This window comes from Phyllobates terribilis, unplaced genomic scaffold, assembly GCF_046119375.1.
Source record: "Phyllobates terribilis strain yellow unplaced genomic scaffold, ASM4611937v1 Scaffold_74__1_contigs__length_7073193, whole genome shotgun sequence".
NCBI lineage: Eukaryota > Metazoa > Chordata > Amphibia > Anura > Dendrobatidae > Phyllobates > Phyllobates terribilis.
In genome coordinates, this window is record NW_027362834.1 from 2,828,301 (window position 1) to 2,845,446 (window position 17,146).

General features: G+C 43.1%; 9 non-coding genes across 9 annotated transcripts; all 9 read right to left on the reverse strand.

Moving 5' to 3' along the window:
• Positions 1 to 938: 938 nt before the first annotated feature.
• On the reverse strand, positions 939 to 1,128 carry LOC141196302 (U2 spliceosomal RNA). The gene has a single exon (XR_012268858.1). It is a non-coding gene; the product is annotated as a U2 spliceosomal RNA (small nuclear RNA).
• Positions 1,129 to 7,521: 6,393 nt separating this feature from the next.
• On the reverse strand, positions 7,522 to 7,712 carry LOC141195072 (U2 spliceosomal RNA). Its single transcript, XR_012267679.1, has one exon. It is a non-coding gene; the product is annotated as a U2 spliceosomal RNA (small nuclear RNA).
• Positions 7,713 to 8,834: 1,122 nt separating this feature from the next.
• Positions 8,835 to 9,025, reverse strand: LOC141195073 (U2 spliceosomal RNA). Its single transcript, XR_012267680.1, has one exon. It is a non-coding gene; the product is annotated as a U2 spliceosomal RNA (small nuclear RNA).
• A 1,120-nt stretch (positions 9,026 to 10,145) lies between these two features.
• LOC141195074 (U2 spliceosomal RNA) lies at positions 10,146 to 10,336 on the reverse strand. The gene has a single exon (XR_012267681.1). It is a non-coding gene; the product is annotated as a U2 spliceosomal RNA (small nuclear RNA).
• Positions 10,337 to 11,456: 1,120 nt separating this feature from the next.
• LOC141195075 (U2 spliceosomal RNA) lies at positions 11,457 to 11,647 on the reverse strand. The gene has a single exon (XR_012267682.1). It is a non-coding gene; the product is annotated as a U2 spliceosomal RNA (small nuclear RNA).
• Positions 11,648 to 12,768: 1,121 nt separating this feature from the next.
• LOC141195076 (U2 spliceosomal RNA) lies at positions 12,769 to 12,959 on the reverse strand. Its single transcript, XR_012267683.1, has one exon. It is a non-coding gene; the product is annotated as a U2 spliceosomal RNA (small nuclear RNA).
• Positions 12,960 to 14,080: 1,121 nt separating this feature from the next.
• Positions 14,081 to 14,271, reverse strand: LOC141195078 (U2 spliceosomal RNA). Its single transcript, XR_012267685.1, has one exon. It is a non-coding gene; the product is annotated as a U2 spliceosomal RNA (small nuclear RNA).
• A 1,121-nt stretch (positions 14,272 to 15,392) lies between these two features.
• LOC141195079 (U2 spliceosomal RNA) lies at positions 15,393 to 15,583 on the reverse strand. The gene has a single exon (XR_012267686.1). It is a non-coding gene; the product is annotated as a U2 spliceosomal RNA (small nuclear RNA).
• Positions 15,584 to 16,701: 1,118 nt separating this feature from the next.
• LOC141195080 (U2 spliceosomal RNA) lies at positions 16,702 to 16,892 on the reverse strand. Its single transcript, XR_012267687.1, has one exon. It is a non-coding gene; the product is annotated as a U2 spliceosomal RNA (small nuclear RNA).
• Positions 16,893 to 17,146: the final 254 nt, after the last annotated feature.

The following is a 17,146-nucleotide window of genomic DNA, read 5'->3' on the forward strand; positions in this document are numbered from 1 at the left end:
TTTTAGCACAGTACCCTCAACCCCCGGCTGTTCCCACCCGCCTCAACACCGTTGGAAGGGAGGAGAACCAATTAAGGCGGGGGGGGGGTGGAACGAGCAGCTGTCTACCCTTAGCAGGAGGGTTGCTGATTAATTACCTCTCCTGCTGCTGCTGCTGCTGGCTGTCCAGCAGCAGACTGAAGGTGGCTGCTGCTGTGCGCAGGTATATAAAGGCTCAGAGCCTATTATGACACGCGCAGCCAGCGTTCCATTGCCACATTCCGTCTACTGCAGGCGGGATACCTGGATGGCTGAATGTCACTGAGAAGCTCACAGAGACCGCCATAAGCAACAGTTTAAAAGAATGCCACAGACTAATCAACCAAACTTTTTGGGTTGGTTTCTCTTTTATAGTCTGCAGGCATTAAATGAAAGAAGTCAGTGTTCCAGCAGAGGGAGACAACGTTTCAGAAAAGGCATTGTAGCAAACCAAAAAAGAAATTTTAAGCGCAGCAGAGTAACCAGCTCACATACCTGTTAGCTCAGGTGAGTTTAAAAGGCTGCTGTTGATAACAAGGGCATTTGCTAAATAGATGGTGTGTGTGCAACAATATACTGAAAGGTCAATTATATTGTGCAGCTTATCTCACCACCTGTAGTTATTTAGGTGAAAGCTCCAAAATGCTTGCCTAATATGTCTGTTTATCCAAAAGGAAGTATAGAGGGAGAGCTAGATAGATAGCATTGCATTACATTACATTACATGGCAATGCAATGCACAGTTGCTGAAGTTGAACCAAAATGAGCTTGTCATCTGGCTTCTGCAACTTTTAACATGAAAAATCCAATGAGGAGAAGAAAAGCAAAGCCAAAGAGTCCATCCCAAAATCCGACAAACAAGCAAAATGAACAAAAAGCATTGAATTCAATTCTTTCTGATTTTAGAAACTGCATTAAAGAAGGGGTGCACCGGTCCTGGAGATACTGCAATACCAGGTCAATGCGTGGAGTGGACAGAGCAAGCTCTTTTTCCATCTCCCTGTTCTAAAAATCCATTTAATATATGGTCCCCAGATAGGGGACGTATCAGATATTAAACTGATAAGAACAGATTTTTTTTTTTAATTTGGCTATCCCCTGCAGAGGGATAAAACCGTTTATTAAAATTTTAACAAATTACAAGCATAATTACACAAATACCAAACGTTAAAAGACAAATGAAATTTACAAAACAAAAAAATACAAAGATTTTAAATAATTAGGTTCCATTGGTCAACAAGCCATTTTTTGGAAATATGTACATTCTTCTTTTTGTCAATTAAATAATAAGTATACATTTCACATAAACATAAACTTAAAACATCATTCACTGATAAAACATCTTGTTTAAAAATAGCAATGTTGCGCGCTTTCCAGAGAGATGACTTGGCGCAGTTCACTGTCTTCCAAGCCATTGTGTACTGGTCCATTGTGGGGCATTCCATAAGTCCGTATAGCACAGTTTTATATGTAAAGTCCTTGAGGTCTGCCACCCTTTCCAGTAGGGGGAGTAGTCTTCTCCAGAAATCCTTTGCAAAATTACATGTCCATAATAGATGTTCCACCGTTTCCTCGTCTTGGCATCCGGCTCTTGGGCAGATGGCAGACCTCACAAATCCTCTTCTGTATTGGAATGCCCGGCAAGGAAGACAGCGGTGCATGCAACTCCAAGCCAGATCTCTCTGTTCATTAAAAAGATAAAAAACGTTAATCATTTTCCAGATAGACATAGATTTGTCATCATCATATCTGTCAACATTACATATTTCCTCACTTTTACGTATTTCTTTAATTAGTTTCTTACTATTTCTTAATTCCTCTATTTTCTTAGTCCCTAAATTAAAATCGGACACTATTTTCCTTAAAATCTCATAATGCGTCGACAAATTAAAAGCATGGGGCACAGATATATTAACTTCATACCATCCAAACTTTCTCATAAAAAATCCTGTATTAAAACGCATAAAAAAGGACCAATAGTGATTCTTAAAAAGGGCATTAAAACAGTAAACGAACAGATGGATTAAAAGAAACCTATTAAAATCTGGAAAATCTTTACCACCTTTTACTTTTGATTTCATCACGATTTCTCTTTTCAGCTTTTCCATTTTTGAGTTCCAAAAGAAGGTAAAACAGGTTTTGGTTATCTTTTTTAAAACATTAACAGGCGGGGGGAAAACCATGCTAAGATACAATAAAAGAGGTAAAATCACCATCTTTAAAACCAATACTTTACCCTCCATTGTAAGTCTCCTCATGTTCCACATACATATTTTCGTATTTACTTTCTGTGTAACAGTTTCCCAACTATTATAACCATCATTATTTTCAGTGAATGATATACCTAAAATGGAAATGGATTCGGAGACATTAATTGGTACATCACGTAAAATCATCCCCCCAACACTTAAAATGTTACACTTATTAAAATTGATTTTAAAACCAGAAGCTAGACAAAAGGATTGCACTTGATGGAGAGTGGCCGTAAGTGATGGTGCATCTGTACACAAGACCGCCACGTCATCCATGTAGCCTACAACCTTGGCCTCCAAACCACCGCTTCCAGGCAGAGGGACACCGCATATCTGTTTATTTTGGCGTATTGCACATAACATTGGTTCCAGTGCACAGATAAACAGTAGGGGGGACAGAGGGCATCCCTGTTTCACCCCTGACCGTAAAAATACCTCTTGTGTCTTAAAACCATTCACTAAAATCTTACTTGTACAATCCTTGTAAAATGCTTTAAGCGATAGTAAAAACCCTTCTGGTATGCCCATTTTCTCTAAAACTTTAAAAAGATAAAAGTGTGAGACACGGTCAAATGCTTTTTCAAAATCAATAGATAAAATCGCCATTTTCCCCTTTCTGTCTTTTACATCCTCAATACAGTCTTTCACTAAATTCAGATTGTCCCATATACTGCGCCCCGGCACCCCACACACTTGATTAGAATGAATAACTTTGCTGATGACTTCTTTTAGACGATTTGCACAAATTTTAGCCATTATTTTATAGTCACAATTTAAAAGTGTTATTGGTCTCCAGTTTTCTAATTTTGATTTATCACCTTTTTTGTATAGGAGGGAGACTTCACCTTTCTTCCAGGAATTTAATAAAACCTTATTATTAAAAACCTCAGTAAACAAATAAAACAAATCATCTTTTAAAATATCATAAAAACATACATAAAATTCTATTGGGATGCCATCAGGACCAGGGACCTTTCCAGTTTTAAAACTTTTAATAGTTTTTAACACTTCTTGTTCCGTTAAAACTTGGGATAAAAACTCTTGGGATGCGGGATCTAAAACAGCTGTTAGTCCTTGCAGCGAATCATCCATTAATTTATTATCTATATTTTTTCCATTAAAAAGATTAGAAAAAAAAACCTCAACTTTACCCAGCATATTTTTTATATTATTCTCACCATCTATATGGTCAATTATCACTTTTTCTTTTTTATTTTTCCTAAAAAAATATCTGGAACACTTTTCATTTTCTTCTATATGTTGTACTCTAGAACGAAAAATTATCTCTTTTCCTTTTTGTTCTAGCCATTTTGAAATCTCTTCTTTTAAGTTTGAAATATCAAGTTGTACATCTATCCCATTGTCTCTGAGCTTAAATAATGTTTGTAGGCGGGTATTTAAAATTCTATATTCTTCATATTTTTCTTTGGCTCTACATATACTCTTTTTAATAAAAAAGTCTTTTATTTTTACTTTCATTCTATCCCACCATACACTCATAGTCTCATTTGTTTTTTTCCCTTTTCTACATTTCCTATAAAACTCAATAAAATCTGATAAAATCTGCGGGTCGGTTAAAAGGGATACGTTCATTTTCCAGCTTTTCTTACCACATTTTTTGTTGTCATTTACTTTTATGGTAAAGGATAAAAGTTTATGGTCTGAAAATATATTAGTTAAAACTTCACATTTGGCAGGTATTGTTTTATCTGAACCAAAAATAAAATCAATCCTAGAGCTACAATTAGCATTGCTCCAAGTGAAACCGGCGTCCTCTGGGCTGTCACTATGACACTCTTTATATATGTCTATCAATTTAGCATCTTTGACTATATCATGTAGCATACCTGAGGTTTTATCGTAGTTCCTGCTTACAGAGCTGGAGCGCCGGTTTTCACCTTTTAAAACACAATTAAAATCCCCTGCTAAGATAAAAGGTTCAGAGTTATTAATAAATAATGGTAAAAGATCAAGCATTTCGGCTCTTTCATTTTTCTCTGGGGATCCATAAAAATTTAAAAACTGCCATCTAATACCATCAATAAAAGCTTTCACTAATAAAATACGACCTGGTAAAATTTCCTGAATAAAATCAATTAAAACGTTCCCTTTAAAAAGTATGGCTACACCCGCTGATCCTGCAGCATTCGATCCGGACCAGACAGATGGCCCACACTTCCACTCATCTTTATATTTTTGATATGACATTTCATGTGGGATATTACATTCTTGCAGAAAAAATACAGATGCAGTAAAACACGTAAAAAAATTAAAAAGAGCAGTTCTTCTCGTGTTACATTTTATGCCTCTCACATTGAGGGAAATACCTTTGAGTTCAGCCATCATTAGAAAATGTAGAAATTTTACTTAGGTAACTAAGAGCAATGAATTTACCTGTCCGATGAACCTGATCAGACCACTGGGCTTGCGCCTCCCTCCTCATCTGATAGTATCGTCACGAGAGTCTCCGTGGAGGAGGAAAGATTACCACATTTATATAAACCCGACGCTACACTGGCATAGCTCGGAGGGCTGGCTGGCAGAACCCGCTGGGTCTCCATTGGCTGGCCATGCAGTTCCTCATCAGGTGGGTCCCCGAGGGGTTCCGCCGCCCCTGTTTGACCTGTAGAAGGTCGTCCTATAGGAGGAGGTTGCGCACAAGGCAGAGCCTCTGACTCTTCAGAGGCAGCAAGATCCCGGTCCCCACCTGTAGCAGCGGAGACCGAAACCCCTGAGGGTCCAGCGTCCACGTCCCCTTCTGGAGAAGTGTCCATCTGTTCACCTCCTGCTGCCTCCTCTGAACCACCCTTTTTCTTTTTCTTAGGACCCACCTTTATCCACTCAGCGCCCTCAGCACTAGGAGACCCAGACTGGGCATGGGCTTCTGTGTCGGCCTTTTGCCGGTCCCTTTTGACCTTACCAGTAGTGCCCTTCTGCTCCTTCTCAGCCCTCCTTTTGGACTCTCGCAGGTCCTGCAGCCAGGTTTTGGGATTTGGTATTTTACCTGTCATAGACTCTGGAGACATTTCACTATTTGGTACGCCCTTATTGTCTCCAGAGGCTCCAGGTTGTTGTTCCTCCTCCTGAGGGGTGGTCTGATCTTTTGGTCCTTGGTCGGACGTCTTGGACTTTCCCTTTTGCTCATCTTCCCGAAATCTGTGAGGGCAAGAAAAATAAAAGTGACCTGGAGTCTGGCAAAAACTGCATTTCTTTTCCTTAGGGCATTCTTTTGTCTCATGTTCTTCACTAGCACAATTTCTACATGATACATTACAGTTTTCTTTTGAATGACCATAGCGCCCACAATTTCTGCAATATACTGGCATCCCAGAAAAGAAGAAATCCCCATTTGTTTGTCCAATTTTAAAACGGGCAGGGGGAAGCCGTATACCACCTGGTGTATTTGGATCTCTTATACACTTCACAAGAAATTTCCACTTAGATGTCCATATGTTATATTCATTAAGTATCTTCCCAATACATTTAACACTTTTAAAATAAATTGCTAAAAATGACATAATTTCTGGAGCAGAAACAAAAGGCGAAAATACTTTTACGACAACAAGTCTTACCTCATCCAGGACGTGCTCAACAATTTGTATCCCTTTCAGAACAGGACTATTTTCAACTTTTTTTAACTTTTCTAGAACATCTCTGAAAATACCTTCTCCGGTGAATGTGATGTCATAGTCACCTCTTCTAGGATAATCCTGGATGGACAGAATTTCATTCCTCTGCACGCCAAGAAGGTTCCTGAGCACGTCCTGGACTACATACCCTAATTTCCTCATATCCGAGCCACCCGCCGTGAAGTGAACTCGGATAGAGTTTTTTAGCCTCGCATAAAGAGGCACGAGGTTAGGGTCAACCTCCATGGAAACCGCAACAAGGTTGAAAATTGCAGCCGCTTGCAATCTGCGCTCCCAGTGTTCTTGTAGCGAAAGACACCTGGAAGCTGGGGGATCGCAACACGTTACCCTGGGACTAAGCCCTCTCCCTAATAGCAGCAAGCAGGTTAAGTCCACCAAAGTGGACGATCCTGCCAGGCCAAGGAGAGGGGTACCCGAGTACCCTTCAACTACAATCTCCTGCAATAAAGCACTTGATCGTAGCCAAAAGGCCGAGAAGCGATAACCAGAATTGGTTTCCGACTACGGTGCCACCCAAGGATTCTGAAAAGTCCATTTGTGGAGATGGCCACCTGGACTCCCGTTAAGAAGACATGCTGTCAACCTCAGATCCCTCACATGCCTGCACTTTTCGGCTTGCTGCTGCTGCAATCCACGCGTTTTAGATCTGCATAACTCCACCTCTTTTAGCACAGTACCCTCAACCCCCGGCTGTTCCCACCCGCCTCAACACCGTTGGAAGGGAGGAGAACCAATTAAGGCGGGGGGGGGGTGGAACGAGCAGCTGTCTACCCTTAGCAGGAGGGTTGCTGATTAATTACCTCTCCTGCTGCTGCTGCTGCTGGCTGTCCAGCAGCAGACTGAAGGTGGCTGCTGCTGTGCGCAGGTATATAAAGGCACAGAGCCTATTATGACACGCGCAGCCAGCGTTCCATTGCCACATTCCGTCTACTGCAGGCGGGATACCTGGATGGCTGAATGTCACTGAGAAGCTCACAGAGACCGCCATAAGCAACAGTTTAAAAGAATGCCACAGACTAATCAACCAAACTTTTTGGGTTGGTTTCTCTTTTATAGTCTGCAGGCATTAAATGAAAGAAGTCAGTGTTCCAGCAGAGGGAGACAACGTTTCAGAAAAGGCATTGTAGCAAACCAAAAAAGAAATTTTAAGCGCAGCAGAGTAACCAGCTCACATACCTGTTAGCTCAGGTGAGTTTAAAAGGCTGCTGTTGATAACAAGGGCATTTGCTAAATAGATGGTGTGTGTGCAACAATATACTGAAAGGTCAATTATATTGTGCAGCTTATCTCACCACCTGTAGTTATTTAGGTGAAAGCTCCAAAATGCTTGCCTAATATGTCTGTTTATCCAAAAGGAAGTATAGAGGGAGAGCTAGATAGATAGCATTGCATTACATTACATTACATGGCAATGCAATGCACAGTTGCTGAAGTTGAACCAAAATGAGCTTGTCATCTGGCTTCTGCAACTTTTAACATGAAAAATCCAATGAGGAGAAGAAAAGCAAAGCCAAAGAGTCCATCCCAAAATCCGACAAACAAGCAAAATGAACAAAAAGCATTGAATTCAATTCTTTCTGATTTTAGAAACTGCATTAAAGAAGGGGTGCACCGGTCCTGGAGATACTGCAATACCAGGTCAATGCGTGGAGTGGACAGAGCAAGCTCTTTTTCCATCTCCCTGTTCTAAAAATCCATTTAATATATGGTCCCCAGATAGGGGACGTATCAGATATTAAACTGATAAGAACAGATACTACACTTGATCTTAGCCAAAAGGCCGAGAAGCGATAACCAGAATTGGTTTCCGACTACGGTGCCACCCAAGGATTCTGAAAAGTCCATTTGTGGAGATGGCCACCTGGACTCCCGTTAAGAAGACATGCTGTCAACCTCTAGATCCCTCACATGCCTGCACTTTTCGGCTTGCTGCTGCTGCAATCCACGCGTTTTAGATCTGCATAACTCCACCTCTTTTAGCACAGTACCCTCAACCCCCGGCTGTTCCCACCCGCCTCAACACCGTTGGAAGGGAGGAGAACCAATTAAGGCGGGGGGGGGGGGTGGAACGAGCAGCTGTCTACCCTTAGCAGGAGGGTTGCTGATTAATTACCTCTCCTGCTGCTGCTGCTGCTGGCTGTCCAGCAGCAGACTGAAGGTGGCTGCTGCTGTGCGCAGGTATATAAAGGCTCAGAGCCTATTATGACACGCGCAGCCAGCGTTCCATTGCCACATTCCGTCTACTGCAGGCGGGATACCTGGATGGCTGAATGTCACTGAGAAGCTCACAGAGACCGCCATAAGCAACAGTTTAAAAGAATGCCACAGACTAATCAACCAAACTTTTTGGGTTGGTTTCTCTTTTATAGTCTGCAGGCATTAAATGAAAGAAGTCAGTGTTCCAGCAGAGGGAGACAACGTTTCAGAAAAGGCATTGTAGCAAACCAAAAAAGAAATTTTAAGCGCAGCAGAGTAACCAGCTCACATACCTGTTAGCTCAGGTGAGTTTAAAAGGCTGCTGTTGATAACAAGGGCATTTGCTAAATAGATGGTGTGTGTGCAACAATATACTGAAAGGTCAATTATATTGTGCAGCTTATCTCACCACCTGTAGTTATTTAGGTGAAAGCTCCAAAATGCTTGCCTAATATGTCTGTTTATCCAAAAGGAAGTATAGAGGGAGAGCTAGATAGATAGCATTGCATTACATTACATTACATGGCAATGCAATGCACAGTTGCTGAAGTTGAACCAAAATGAGCTTGTCATCTGGCTTCTGCAACTTTTAACATGAAAAATCCAATGAGGAGAAGAAAAGCAAAGCCAAAGAGTCCATCCCAAAATCCGACAAACAAGCAAAATGAACAAAAAGCATTGAATTCAATTCTTTCTGATTTTAGAAACTGCATTAAAGAAGGGGTGCACCGGTCCTGGAGATACTGCAATACCAGGTCAATGCGTGGAGTGGACAGAGCAAGCTCTTTTTCCATCTCCCTGTTCTAAAAATCCATTTAATATATGGTCCCCAGATAGGGGACGTATCAGATATTAAACTGATAAGAACAGATACTACACTTGATCTTAGCCAAAAGGCCGAGAAGCGATAACCAGAATTGGTTTCCGACTACGGTGCCACCCAAAGATTCTGAAAAGTCCATTTGTGGAGATGGCCACCTGGACTCCCGTTAAGAAGACATGCTGTCAACCTCTAGATCCCTCACATGCCTGCACTTTTCGGCTTGCTGCTGCTGCAATCCACGCGTTTTAGATCTGCATAACTCCACCTCTTTTAGCACAGTACCCTCAACCCCCGGCTGTTCCCACCCGCCTCAACACCGTTGGAAGGGAGGAGAACCAATTAAGGCGGGGGGGGGGTGGAACGAGCAGCTGTCTACCCTTAGCAGGAGGGTTGCTGATTAATTACCTCTCCTGCTGCTGCTGCTGCTGGCTGTCCAGCAGCAGACTGAAGGTGGCTGCTGCTGTGCGCAGGTATATAAAGGCTCAGAGCCTATTATGACACGCGCAGCCAGCGTTCCATTGCCACATTCCGTCTACTGCAGGCGGGATACCTGGATGGCTGAATGTCACTGAGAAGCTCACAGAGACCGCCATAAGCAACAGTTTAAAAGAATGCCACAGACTAATCAACCAAACTTTTTGGGTTGGTTTCTCTTTTATAGTCTGCAGGCATTAAATGAAAGAAGTCAGTGTTCCAGCAGAGGGAGACAACGTTTCAGAAAAGGCATTGTAGCAAACCAAAAAAGAAATTTTAAGCGCAGCAGAGTAACCAGCTCACATACCTGTTAGCTCAGGTGAGTTTAAAAGGCTGCTGTTGATAACAAGGGCATTTGCTAAATAGATGGTGTGTGTGCAACAATATACTGAAAGGTCAATTATATTGTGCAGCTTATCTCACCACCTGTAGTTATTTAGGTGAAAGCTCCAAAATGCTTGCCTAATATGTCTGTTTATCCAAAAGGAAGTATAGAGGGAGAGCTAGATAGATAGCATTGCATTACATTACATTACATGGCAATGCAATGCACAGTTGCTGAAGTTGAACCAAAATGAGCTTGTCATCTGGCTTCTGCAACTTTTAACATGAAAAATCCAATGAGGAGAAGAAAAGCAAAGCCAAAGAGTCCATCCCAAAATCCGACAAACAAGCAAAATGAACAAAAAGCATTGAATTCAATTCTTTCTGATTTTAGAAACTGCATTAAAGAAGGGGTGCACCGGTCCTGGAGATACTGCAATACCAGGTCAATGCGTGGAGTGGACAGAGCAAGCTCTTTTTCCATCTCCCTGTTCTAAAAATCCATTTAATATATGGTCCCCAGATAGGGGACGTATCAGATATTAAACTGATAAGAACAGATACTACACTTGATCTTAGCCAAAAGGCCGAGAAGCGATAACCAGAATTGGTTTCCGACTACGGTGCCACCCAAGGATTCTGAAAAGTCCATTTGTGGAGATGGCCACCTGGACTCCCGTTAAGAAGACATGCTGTCAACCTCTAGATCCCTCACATGCCTGCACTTTTCGGCTTGCTGCTGCTGCAATCCACGCGTTTTAGATCTGCATAACTCCACCTCTTTTAGCACAGTACCCTCAACCCCCGGCTGTTCCCACCCGCCTCAACACCGTTGGAAGGGAGGAGAACCAATTAAGGCGGGGGGGGGGTGGAACGAGCAGCTGTCTACCCTTAGCAGGAGGGTTGCTGATTAATTACCTCTCCTGCTGCTGCTGCTGCTGGCTGTCCAGCAGCAGACTGAAGGTGGCTGCTGCTGTGCGCAGGTATATAAAGGCTCAGAGCCTATTATGACACGCGCAGCCAGCGTTCCATTGCCACATTCCGTCTACTGCAGGCGGGATACCTGGATGGCTGAATGTCACTGAGAAGCTCACAGAGACCGCCATAAGCAACAGTTTAAAAGAATGCCACAGACTAATCAACCAAACTTTTTGGGTTGGTTTCTCTTTTATAGTCTGCAGGCATTAAATGAAAGAAGTCAGTGTTCCAGCAGAGGGAGACAACGTTTCAGAAAAGGCATTGTAGCAAACCAAAAAAGAAATTTTAAGCGCAGCAGAGTAACCAGCTCACATACCTGTTAGCTCAGGTGAGTTTAAAAGGCTGCTGTTGATAACAAGGGCATTTGCTAAATAGATGGTGTGTGTGCAACAATATACTGAAAGGTCAATTATATTGTGCAGCTTATCTCACCACCTGTAGTTATTTAGGTGAAAGCTCCAAAATGCTTGCCTAATATGTCTGTTTATCCAAAAGGAAGTATAGAGGGAGAGCTAGATAGATAGCATTGCATTACATTACATTACATGGCAATGCAATGCACAGTTGCTGAAGTTGAACCAAAATGAGCTTGTCATCTGGCTTCTGCAACTTTTAACATGAAAAATCCAATGAGGAGAAGAAAAGCAAAGCCAAAGAGTCCATCCCAAAATCCGACAAACAAGCAAAATGAACAAAAAGCATTGAATTCAATTCTTTCTGATTTTAGAAACTGCATTAAAGAAGGGGTGCACCGGTCCTGGAGATACTGCAATACCAGGTCAATGCGTGGAGTGGACAGAGCAAGCTCTTTTTCCATCTCCCTGTTCTAAAAATCCATTTAATATATGGTCCCCAGATAGGGGACGTATCAGATATTAAACTGATAAGAACAGATACTACACTTGATCTTAGCCAAAAGGCCGAGAAGCGATAACCAGAATTGGTTTCCGACTACGGTGCCACCCAAGGATTCTGAAAAGTCCATTTGTGGAGATGGCCACCTGGACTCCCGTTAAGAAGACATGCTGTCAACCTCTAGATTCCTCACATGCCTGCACTTTTCGGCTTGCTGCTGCTGCAATCCACGCGTTTTAGATCTGCATAACTCCACCTCTTTTAGCACAGTACCCTCAACCCCCGGCTGTTCCCACCCGCCTCAACACCGTTGGAAGGGAGGAGAACCAATTAAGGCGGGGGGGGGGGTGGAACGAGCAGCTGTCTACCCTTAGCAGGAGGGTTGCTGATTAATTACCTCTCCTGCTGCTGCTGCTGCTGGCTGTCCAGCAGCAGACTGAAGGTGGCTGCTGCTGTGCGCAGGTATATAAAGGCTCAGAGCCTATTATGACACGCGCAGCCAGCGTTCCATTGCCACATTCCGTCTACTGCAGGCGGGATACCTGGATGGCTGAATGTCACTGAGAAGCTCACAGAGACCGCCATAAGCAACAGTTTAAAAGAATGCCACAGACTAATCAACCAAACTTTTTGGGTTGGTTTCTCTTTTATAGTCTGCAGGCATTAAATGAAAGAAGTCAGTGTTCCAGCAGAGGGAGACAACGTTTCAGAAAAGGCATTGTAGCAAACCAAAAAAGAAATTTTAAGCGCAGCAGAGTAACCAGCTCACATACCTGTTAGCTCAGGTGAGTTTAAAAGGCTGCTGTTGATAACAAGGGCATTTGCTAAATAGATGGTGTGTGTGCAACAATATACTGAAAGGTCAATTATATTGTGCAGCTTATCTCACCACCTGTAGTTATTTAGGTGAAAGCTCCAAAATGCTTGCCTAATATGTCTGTTTATCCAAAAGGAAGTATAGAGGGAGAGCTAGATAGATAGCATTGCATTACATTACATTACATGGCAATGCAATGCACAGTTGCTGAAGTTGAACCAAAATGAGCTTGTCATCTGGCTTCTGCAACTTTTAACATGAAAAATCCAATGAGGAGAAGAAAAGCAAAGCCAAAGAGTCCATCCCAAAATCCGACAAACAAGCAAAATGAACAAAAAGCATTGAATTCAATTCTTTCTGATTTTAGAAACTGCATTAAAGAAGGGGTGCACCGGTCCTGGAGATACTGCAATACCAGGTCAATGCGTGGAGTGGACAGAGCAAGCTCTTTTTCCATCTCCCTGTTCTAAAAATCCATTTAATATATGGTCCCCAGATAGGGGACGTATCAGATATTAAACTGATAAGAACAGATACTACACTTGATCTTAGCCAAAAGGCCGAGAAGCGATAACCAGAATTGGTTTCCGACTACGGTGCCACCCAAGGATTCTGAAAAGTCCATTTGTGGAGATGGCCACCTGGACTCCCGTTAAGAAGACATGCTGTCAACCTCTAGATCCCTCACATGCCTGCACTTTTCGGCTTGCTGCTGCTGCAATCCACGCGTTTTAGATCTGCATAACTCCACCTCTTTTAGCACAGTACCCTCAACCCCCGGCTGTTCCCACCCGCCTCAACACCGTTGGAAGGGAGGAGAACCAATTAAGGCGGGGGGGGGGGTGGAACGAGCAGCTGTCTACCCTTAGCAGGAGGGTTGCTGATTAATTACCTCTCCTGCTGCTGCTGCTGCTGGCTGTCCAGCAGCAGACTGAAGGTGGCTGCTGCTGTGCGCAGGTATATAAAGGCTCAGAGCCTATTATGACACGCGCAGCCAGCGTTCCATTGCCACATTCCGTCTACTGCAGGCGGGATACCTGGATGGCTGAATGTCACTGAGAAGCTCACAGAGACCGCCATAAGCAACAGTTTAAAAGAATGCCACAGACTAATCAACCAAACTTTTTGGGTTGGTTTCTCTTTTATAGTCTGCAGGCATTAAATGAAAGAAGTCAGTGTTCCAGCAGAGGGAGACAACGTTTCAGAAAAGGCATTGTAGCAAACCAAAAAAGAAATTTTAAGCGCAGCAGAGTAACCAGCTCACATACCTGTTAGCTCAGGTGAGTTTAAAAGGCTGCTGTTGATAACAAGGGCATTTGCTAAATAGATGGTGTGTGTGCAACAATATACTGAAAGGTCAATTATATTGTGCAGCTTATCTCACCACCTGTAGTTATTTAGGTGAAAGCTCCAAAATGCTTGCCTAATATGTCTGTTTATCCAAAAGGAAGTATAGAGGGAGAGCTAGATAGATAGCATTGCATTACATTACATTACATGGCAATGCAATGCACAGTTGCTGAAGTTGAACCAAAATGAGCTTGTCATCTGGCTTCTGCAACTTTTAACATGAAAAATCCAATGAGGAGAAGAAAAGCAAAGCCAAAGAGTCCATCCCAAAATCCGACAAACAAGCAAAATGAACAAAAAGCATTGAATTCAATTCTTTCTGATTTTAGAAACTGCATTAAAGAAGGGGTGCACCGGTCCTGGAGATACTGCAATACCAGGTCAATGCGTGGAGTGGACAGAGCAAGCTCTTTTTCCATCTCCCTGTTCTAAAAATCCATTTAATATATGGTCCCCAGATAGGGGACGTATCAGATATTAAACTGATAAGAACAGATACTACACTTGATCTTAGCCAAAAGGCCGAGAAGCGATAACCAGAATTGGTTTCCGACTACGGTGCCACCCAAGGATTCTGAAAAGTCCATTTGTGGAGATGGCCACCTGGACTCCCGTTAAGAAGACATGCTGTCAACCTCTAGATCCCTCACATGCCTGCACTTTTCGGCTTGCTGCTGCTGCAATCCACGCGTTTTAGATCTGCATAACTCCACCTCTTTTAGCACAGTACCCTCAACCCCCGGCTGTTCCCACCCGCCTCAACACCGTTGGAAGGGAGGAGAACCAATTAAGGCGGGGGGGGGGGTGGAACGAGCAGCTGTCTACCCTTAGCAGGAGGGTTGCTGATTAATTACCTCTCCTGCTGCTGCTGCTGCTGGCTGTCCAGCAGCAGACTGAAGGTGGCTGCTGCTGTGCGCAGGTATATAAAGGCTCAGAGCCTATTATGACACGCGCAGCCAGCGTTCCATTGCCACATTCCGTCTACTGCAGGCGGGATACCTGGATGGCTGAATGTCACTGAGAAGCTCACAGAGACCGCCATAAGCAACAGTTTAAAAGAATGCCACAGACTAATCAACCAAACTTTTTGGGTTGGTTTCTCTTTTATAGTCTGCAGGCATTAAATGAAAGAAGTCAGTGTTCCAGCAGAGGGAGACAACGTTTCAGAAAAGGCATTGTAGCAAACCAAAAAAGAAATTTTAAGCGCAGCAGAGTAACCAGCTCACATACCTGTTAGCTCAGGTGAGTTTAAAAGGCTGCTGTTGATAACAAGGGCATTTGCTAAATAGATGGTGTGTGTGCAACAATATACTGAAAGGTCAATTATATTGTGCAGCTTATCTCACCACCTGTAGTTATTTAGGTGAAAGCTCCAAAATGCTTGCCTAATATGTCTGTTTATCCAAAAGGAAGTATAGAGGGAGAGCTAGATAGATAGCATTGCATTACATTACATTACATGGCAATGCAATGCACAGTTGCTGAAGTTGAACCAAAATGAGCTTGTCATCTGGCTTCTGCAACTTTTAACATGAAAAATCCAATGAGAAGAAGAAAAGCAAAGCCAAAGAGTCCATCCCAAAATCCGACAAACAAGCAAAATGAACAAAAAGCATTGAATTCAATTCTTTCTGATTTTAGAAACTGCATTAAAGAAGGGGTGCACCGGTCCTGGAGATACTGCAATACCAGGTCAATGCGTGGAGTGGACAGAGCAAGCTCTTTTTCCATCTCCCTGTTCTAAAAATCCATTTAATATATGGTCCCCAGATAGGGGACGTATCAGATATTAAACTGATAAGAACAGATACTACACTTGATCTTAGCCAAAAGGCCGAGAAGCGATAACCAGAATTGGTTTCCGACTACGGTGCCACCCAAGGATTCTGAAAAGTCCATTTGTGGAGATGGCCACCTGGACTCCCGTTAAGAAGACATGCTGTCAACCTCTAGATCCCTCACATGCCTGCACTTTTCGGCTTGCTGCTGCTGCAATCCACGCGTTTTAGATCTGCATAACTCCACCTCTTTTAGCACAGTACCCTCAACCCCCGGCTGTTCCCACCCGCCTCAACACCGTTGGAAGGGAGGAGAACCAATTAAGGCGGGGGGGGTGGAACGAGCAGCTGTCTACCCTTAGCAGGAGGGTTGCTGATTAATTACCTCTCCTGCTGCTGCTGCTGCTGGCTGTCCAGCAGCAGACTGAAGGTGGCTGCTGCTGTGCGCAGGTATATAAAGGCTCAGAGCCTATTATGACACGCGCAGCCAGCGTTCCATTGCCACATTCCGTCTACTGCAGGCGGGATACCTGGATGGCTGAATGTCACTGAGAAGCTCACAGAGACCGCCATAAGCAACAGTTTAAAAGAATGCCACAGACTAATCAACCAAACTTTTTGGGTTGGTTTCTCTTTTATAGTCTGCAGGCATTAAATGAAAGAAGTCAGTGTTCCAGCAGAGGGAGACAACGTTTCAGAAAAGGCATTGTAGCAAACCAAAAAAGAAATTTTAAGCGCAGCAGAGTAACCAGCTCAATTACCTGTTAGCTCAGGTGAGTTTAAAAGGCTGCTGTTGATAACAAGGGCATTTGCTAAATAGATGGTGTGTGTGCAACAATATACTGAAAGGTCAATTATATTGTGCAGCTTATCTCACCACCTGTAGTTATTTAGGTGAAAGCTCCAAAATGCTTGCCTAATATGTCTGTTTATCCAAAAGGAAGTATAGAGGGAGAGCTAGATAGATAGCATTGCATTACATTACATTACATGGCAATGCAATGCACAGTTGCTGAAGTTGAACCAAAATGAGCTTGTCATCTGGCTTCTGCAACTTTTAACATGAAAAATCCAATGAGGAGAAGAAAAGCAAAGCCAAAGAGTCCATCCCAAAATCCGACAAACAAGCAAAATGAACAAAAAGCATTGAATTCAATTCTTTCTGATTTTAGAAACTGCATTAAAGAAGGGGTGCACCGGTCCTGGAGATACTGCAATACCAGGTCAATGCGTGGAGTGGACAGAGCAAGCTCTTTTTCCATCTCCCTGTTCTAAAAATCCATTTAATATATGGTCCCCAGATAGGGGACGTATCAGATATTAAACTGATAAGAACAGATACTACACTTGATCTTAGCCAAAAGGCCGAGAAGCGATAACCAGAATTGGTTTCCGACTACGGTGCCACCCAAGGATTCTGAAAAGTCCATTTGTGGAGATGGCCACCTGGACTCCCGTTAAGAAGACATGCTGTCAACCTCTAGATCCCTCACATGCCTGCACTTTTCGGCTTGCTGCTGCTGCAATCCACGCGTTTTAGATCTGCATAACTCCACCTCTTTTAGCACAGTACCCTCAACCCCCGGCTGTTCCCACCCGCCTCAACACCGTTGGAAGGGAGGAGAACCAAT